Here is a 7,104-nt window from a genome sequence, read left to right as displayed (position 1 = left end):
CCCCACCCAGCACAGACTCCCTACCAAGTGGAGACCACCCACCCAGCACAGACTCCCCACCCAGTGGAGACCACCCACCCTACACAGAGCCCCACCCAGCGGAGACCACAAACCCAGCATAGACTCCCTACCAAGTGAAGACCACCCACCCAGCACAGACCCCCATGCAGCGGAGACCACCCACTCTACACAGACTCCCCACCAATTGGAGACCATTCACCCAGCACAGACCCTCACCCTGTGAAGACCACTCACCCTGCATAGACCCCCCCCACCCAGCAAAGACCACTCACCCTGCACAGACCCCTCTACCCAGTGGAGACCACCTACCCTACACAGACTCCCCACCCAGTGAAGCCCACCCACCCTACACAGACCCCCCACCCAGCAGAGACCACCTACCCTGAACAGACACCCCCACAAAGCAGAGACCACTCACCCTGAACAGACCACTCCCACAGGCACAGACCCCCCCTTCCCTACCCAGTGGAGACCACCAACCCAGCATAGACCACCCCCACTGGCACCAGCTCCCTGCCTCCCCACCCAGCACAGACTGTGAACCTAGCACAGACCACTCCTACAGGCACAGGCACAGACACAGAGTGAGGAAGTTGGAGTTAATTTTTTCTAGTCAAGCAGGATAGGGCAGAAGACTGGCATCTGTGCAATGGGTGGCAACTATGTACCACACATTGTTCTAGGTACTGCGGATACAGTGATTTATAATAAGAACCCACAAGTTTACATCCTGATAGGGAGGGCAACTAAGAAGGAAAGGGAGAGGGTGAGGGATGAAGTGGGAAGGGAAGAGAGAGGGGGAGGGTTAAGATCTATAATAGATTCAGATTTATAATAGATTCAGATCTGCTATAGATTGAGTCGTTAGAAAACCACTTTGATAATTAGTTTAGATTTTCTTCCCAATGTGATGGGACTTTCTTTCTTTCTTTCATTTCCCAAGACACTCAGATTTTCAACATAGCTAGGTGACATCTTTATCACTGGCAGTGAATGGAGGTTTACGCTTGGCATAGGTTGATAAGGAGAGATGCTGGACTCTGACATTAGGCCGGTGACAATTTGGCGCTCTACTGAAAATGGAAGAATCCGCTTTGTAAACAATGAAACTTTCCAACCGCCATTCTTTCAGGGGCCACTTATGCTGTTAATCTCATTCCACTCCTCATTTACCTCACCTCCACCAGAGATTAGAAGATTTTCCTTGAATAAACAAAATAAAAGAGTAAAAATACTGTGGATGCTATTTATAGTGTCAATAATACTGTCAAGTTCCATATTACCTTAGAACAAATCCTGCCAGGCCTCAAGTCTGCCCCCCAGCAGAGACTGTTCAGCTGTATAAACCAATATGTAATACCTAAAACCAAAAAATAAAGAATAATCAGGTTAAATGAGGTAAATTCCAAAAGAAGTAGTTAAAATAATTTGAAAATAGCTGCCTCTTGGAGATGGGAATCAATGGTTAGGTAAGGGAGTACTTAAATATAAACATTTAAAATATTTGTAGATTTGACTTTTCTAATTATGTACATGTTGTCACTTTGGTAAACATAAAAATTAAATTTAATGGATGAACCGCTATTAAAATGTACTCAAATTCATATTGGAGAAGAGGCTCTGTCAATAAAACAACATTTAAAGTATAAATAAAATTGTGTGGAAAGTATAAACAAAATTGAGAAGTGTAATAGAAAATACACGATTCTCTAAGTTAATTGAAGGGAAGTTTGGGGGTGTCTACTGCGCATCAAGTTTACATATTCTGATATGTGGTGCTTCATAGATAGAAAAATGATCTTATACATAGAAAGAGAAATATTTTAAATTTACATTCATGCACAAAATATCCAATAATATTATTTTATTATTTCAAATTCTGCAGCAGGATGTAAGGCAGCAGGATAAAAGCCCAGACGGGAGGCAAAGAGCATACGTGTGAATCCTGTTTTTGCCGTGAACAAGCTGTTCCTAATTTTCCCATCTGCAAAGTAGGTGTTATAATAATACTTAGCTCATGTCATTGTTATGAGAATTAAATGAGTTAATATCCGTGAAGTTGTAACAGTGTCTAGCCTATTGTTAAGTGCTATGCAAGATTTTTTTAATTAAATAAAATCAATTGTGAAATGCTTTGTTATAAACTATTAATGTTTATTTTCTTAAATTAAAATTATTGTAGATTTTTAAAGAAAATAAAATTCACTCTGCTTAAAGAAAAATATTTTTTCATGTGAACATGTACATATACATAAATGTGTATTTACATATTTTAGGGATATAGTGAGATGATGCATAATTTATCAAATAATTTGGATTATCCTGGAACTCCTATTTTGCTTCTTGCCTTTTCACTTCTTATTAAATTAACTGCACTCATGTTTTAAATGGTTCTGTAATCCCTTAAAGATGTGCATTATTTATTTAATCACCTTCCTTCCCTGCAGGTCGAACATCTCTCTCTGACTTCATCTCTCAGTATTTTTTAGGACAGATTTGTAGAATTGAAACCAACAATTTAAGTATTTTAAATACAATTTGGTCTTTTGACATATTTTGACAAATTAAATTCTAAGTTAGGGTCTTACCCAAAGTTTATGTGAGTATATGTCTTACTGAATTGAATGTTATGATATCTTAAAATATTTGCTTATTTGACAAACAGAAAAGTGTTTCCTTTACATTTGTGCTTTTCTTTGAATTACTACTATAATGTTAAATTTTCCATTTGTTAAAGAAAAAAATATCCTGATACTTGTTTAAAAATTAAGGCCCACTTCATTTAAGAATATTGCAATAGATGTTGAGACTGTGACAGCAGGAGGGCTGGGAGGCTCAACTCCCAACACAGCCAGACTGTAGCCAGCAGCAGCTGGTGGATGGAAAAATACTAAGAGAAAACATCCAGGGTAGGGTAATTCTTGCCAGACTGACCATGATGGTTAATTGTATGTGTGGGATTGATTGGGCCAGAGGGAGTGTGTCTCTGTAGGATTTTATGGATGACAATTGAGATTTAAATGGCAGGCTGGTAATGAAAATTGCCCTCCCCAGCAGAGTGAGCCTCATATAATCTGTTGAAGGTCTGAATGGAATAAAAATCTGGGTGTGAAACAATATTTTGGGGGGGGAGGCTGTCTTCAAAATGGAATGTCAGTCTTCTCTTGTCTTTGGATTTGGAATTGGACTGGACCTTACACCATTGGCTCTCTTGAGTTTCAGGCCTTTGGATTCGGAGCAGAATTAAGTCATTGACTCTCCCAGGTTGGCAAACTGACTTGCCAACTGCAGATCTTGGACTTTCCAGATCTATCATCCATCTGTCTATCTATCTTCTGCCTATCATCTATCTGTCTACCTATTTTCTATCATCTATCTATCCATCCTCTTTCTATCTTGTATCAATCATCTATGTCCCTATCATCTATTATCTACCTATCATCTATTATCTATCTATCTTCTATCATCTATGTGTCTACCTGTCTTCTATTATCTATCTCCCTATCATCTATCTATCCATCCTCTATCTTCTATCAATCATCTATTATCTGTTTATCATCAATCTTCCTGTCTTTCATCTACTATCTGTCTATCTATGTGTCTATGTGTGTATGTATCTATCTATCTATCTTCTATTGTTTCTGTTCTCTGGAGGATCCAGACTAATAAACTGATCTATCAGGATTCTTGCTGAGTGACTGTCAGATTATCAAGGGAGGGGAATAAGACATTTGCATATTGAAATAGTAAGTGGAGGAGAAATTCTCTATAAACTGATTTAGCAGGATTCTTGCTAAAACTGTACTATGCATCTCTGTCAAACATAGGGGCCCAAAAAATTTGGTCAAGGAGGAAGTCTTTGTCACTCTATTGAAGACATTCTTCTTACCAGTCTTGAATGTACAATATTTTAAAGTCTTTTTTTTAAATTTAATAACTGAAAAACCATGCCCATCTCATTCATTTCTTTCTTTCTTTGATTATTAGAGATGTCAAAAATGTTTTCACAGGTTTCACTTTCTACATGCAAAATGCATTTTTCTCAGTGATTTTTCAGGGCTCCCTACATGATCACTCACCTAAATTTACAGGCTTATTCTAAGTTTATTAAATTTTAAAGCTGGAAACTCATTTGTAACATTTCTTATATTAAAACTTACCATAACTTATAGAAGTGGGTTTTTTTATTTACATACCATACATAAATATATATGCATATAAAATATATATACATCTACTTGTATGTCTAAATAATATAGTAGAAAAAAGTTATGAACAATTCACTAAAGCAGACAAGCAATTGACACATTTAATACATTTAACACAGAATGTGTTACACCGAAAAGCAGCGTTAATAATTTTGTGATATCAATTTAATTAATGAGTCTGTTTTAACCTGTTTAAAGTTAAAAACAGCATTTGGAGACAATGTAACTGAGAATGGATATGGACAGGAAAAGGAAATTGCAGTGGGATTGAAATTTAATGGTTAGTGGACTTGAATCAGATCTTTAAGAGTGACTTTTAAAAGTATCGTTAATCTGTCAGCATCTGGGTAACATTTGTAGTATTTGACTGTACTTTCGTGGTGTCCAGGATCTACCAAATGTTATCTTCTGCTATTAAACAAATGAGAGGAATCGTTATGGAGTCAATCAACAAATATTATTGAGCACAAGCAAAAGTCTAAGGCATGTAAAGAAAATTAAATCTTGACCTTGGTTTTAAAAGGGAGCTAAGGCATCACATGATTTAATTCAGGAAAGGTTCACCCAATGTCATTAAACAAAAGGAATTTTAACTGAAAAGAAAAGGACTGATATAAAAAACAAAAAGAGCCTGAGGCAGAGAAAGGAGGGATAATGGGTGTGGCTGAAGTGGTGTAAAGTTCAGTCCCTAAGGAGAACGTAAAGCAGCTGGTTCCTGGATGGCATGTACAAAGTGTGTACAGAGGGGAAGTGAAGCTGGCTCAGCACAAGGAGGATAAAGTGGGGGCAAAGTCTGTTCAAGAAACTGGTTTGGTCAGAGAAATAGGGAATTAGAAACATCAAGAGATAAGGCTTCTATATCCTTTTCTCAATCAAAAAAGGGGTCCTGGTGCACTGACATAGGCTGAGGTTGGTGAGGGCGCCTGCAGGGGAAAGAGATGACCTGTGACTGTGATGCCCAGAATAAGGGACATCTCAAAAATAACTCCAAAGACAAAACCAAGTGTAAACATACTGGTCAACCCAGACAACCATGTCTGAAGTAAAAGTGATGCCTTTAAGGAGAGCAGGATAAAGGGAACAAACTCAGATGAGCATAGAACAGATGGAGGTGGAGGTGGAGGAGGAAGAGTTTTCCAAACAGTTCCTATACATGATCAGAGGTGCACCTGCAGAACCCTGTGGCCGCATCTCTGGGTGGAAATGGAGCTATTAAGGACATCATACCACGTGCAGCTAAAGTCAGAGTGCCATTTGGAACCAAGTTATCAGGAATTGTGAATTTTCAGCTGGAGATTATCATGTGTTTTAACTTGCTATAGAGGCAGTGATGATCTCCTAAAGATTAAGAAGGAACTAACTGATGTGAGGAAATAATACATTTAGAATAATACATTGAGACCACCTAGGAGGTTATTTGTGTGTCCCAAAGTGAGTGGTGATAGGGATTGAAGCGGTGAGGGAAAACTTGCCCTTTCCCCAAAAGTTCACTGAAAGATCAACTGACAGTTGAGGCAGCTCAGTAAGAGAAAGGATTTACTTACAGGGAGTAATCAGAGAGTGAGAACCCAGTTTTTCAAAGGAGTTCAGATATCTTTATAGAGGCCTATTAGAAGGGAAAGGGGGAAATTGGGGAGCATAGGGTGATAAATGGTTGCTAGGGACGATGAATGGACAGGGAGAAAGATTGACTAGTAGATTAACCTGGGAGAAGGGTGTTTATGACCCAGATGATTTGGGCCAGGTCCACCTGCACTCTTGACCCTCATTCCTGAAATATTTTGAGATGACAAGAAGTGGAAGGGGCATCAGTTTTCCCCTTTGATCCTCTGATGAGGCCAGTCCAGTGAAGTAGATGGGGGATGACCCCTCCAGTGTTTCATGGCTACTCATGGTCTTCAATTCAAGTATTCTTTAAACCAGGAACTCATATTTGGGGGTGAACTTTGATCCTCTGATGAGGCCAATCCAGTGAAGCAGATAGGGGAAGACCCCTCCAGTGTTTCATGGCTACTCATGGTCTTCAATTCAAAATATTCTTTAAACCAGGAACTCATATTTTGGGGTGAACTCTCCTTAGCTCCAGGATTTTACCTAGAAAATGAGAAATGGAAATGGAAAGGATTATAAAAGTATGGAACATTCAAAAAAACAAGAATTGTTAAGATTCGGTGATTATTTCTCTTCCAAAAGTGAGATCAAGAAAAATAAATGAGTCAAAGACAATTCTAAAAACTTCAGAATAGTGACTGGGAGAATCTTCTGGAAGAGTAGATGGAGAAAAGAGAATGTAAAGATTACACTGTTTTTAGTTGTAAAGTGTTGTAAGTTAGGTGAAAAAGTCACAGAATTTAATCGGTGAGGAATTTGTAATCTGCTAAGTTTCTAGGTATTGCTAGTTTATAAAGTTAAAAAATCTATATTAACAACCATCAATTCACAATTATAATGGCTTAGGCAGCTCATTTTATTTTTCTTGCAAGCTGATCAACAATATTTAGTATTGGCGTCAGCACGATTGGAGTCAGCTCGACTCCACCGATTTCGAGCTGGTCCTGGGGACAGATGTTCCTCTACTTGTGTGTAACGTTCTTGGAGCTAAGAACTAAGAACTTCCTACTAAGACGAAAACGATGTCTTTGAAACCAAAGTTCACCCACCTTTGGAGTTTCCTCTGGTTAAGTCAGTTGTGGTCCCTCACAGCTCTGAAACTCCTGCAGAGTTAGAAGAGAAGGGGCAGTAAGGAAAGACGCCACAGGGGTAGGGGAGGTAAGCAGGGCAGGGGAGCCGCGGGGCGCCCTCCAGGGCACGGTCCAGGGCCGCGCCGCCTGGGCGTTGAGGTCCCGCGCACCCGCGGAGGGATTTCTGCGGAAGA

This window comes from Otolemur garnettii, unplaced genomic scaffold, assembly GCF_000181295.1.
Source record: "Otolemur garnettii isolate 467f Iridium unplaced genomic scaffold, OtoGar3 scaffold00078, whole genome shotgun sequence".
NCBI lineage: Eukaryota > Metazoa > Chordata > Mammalia > Primates > Galagidae > Otolemur > Otolemur garnettii.
This window is presented reverse-complemented; position numbering follows the sequence as displayed.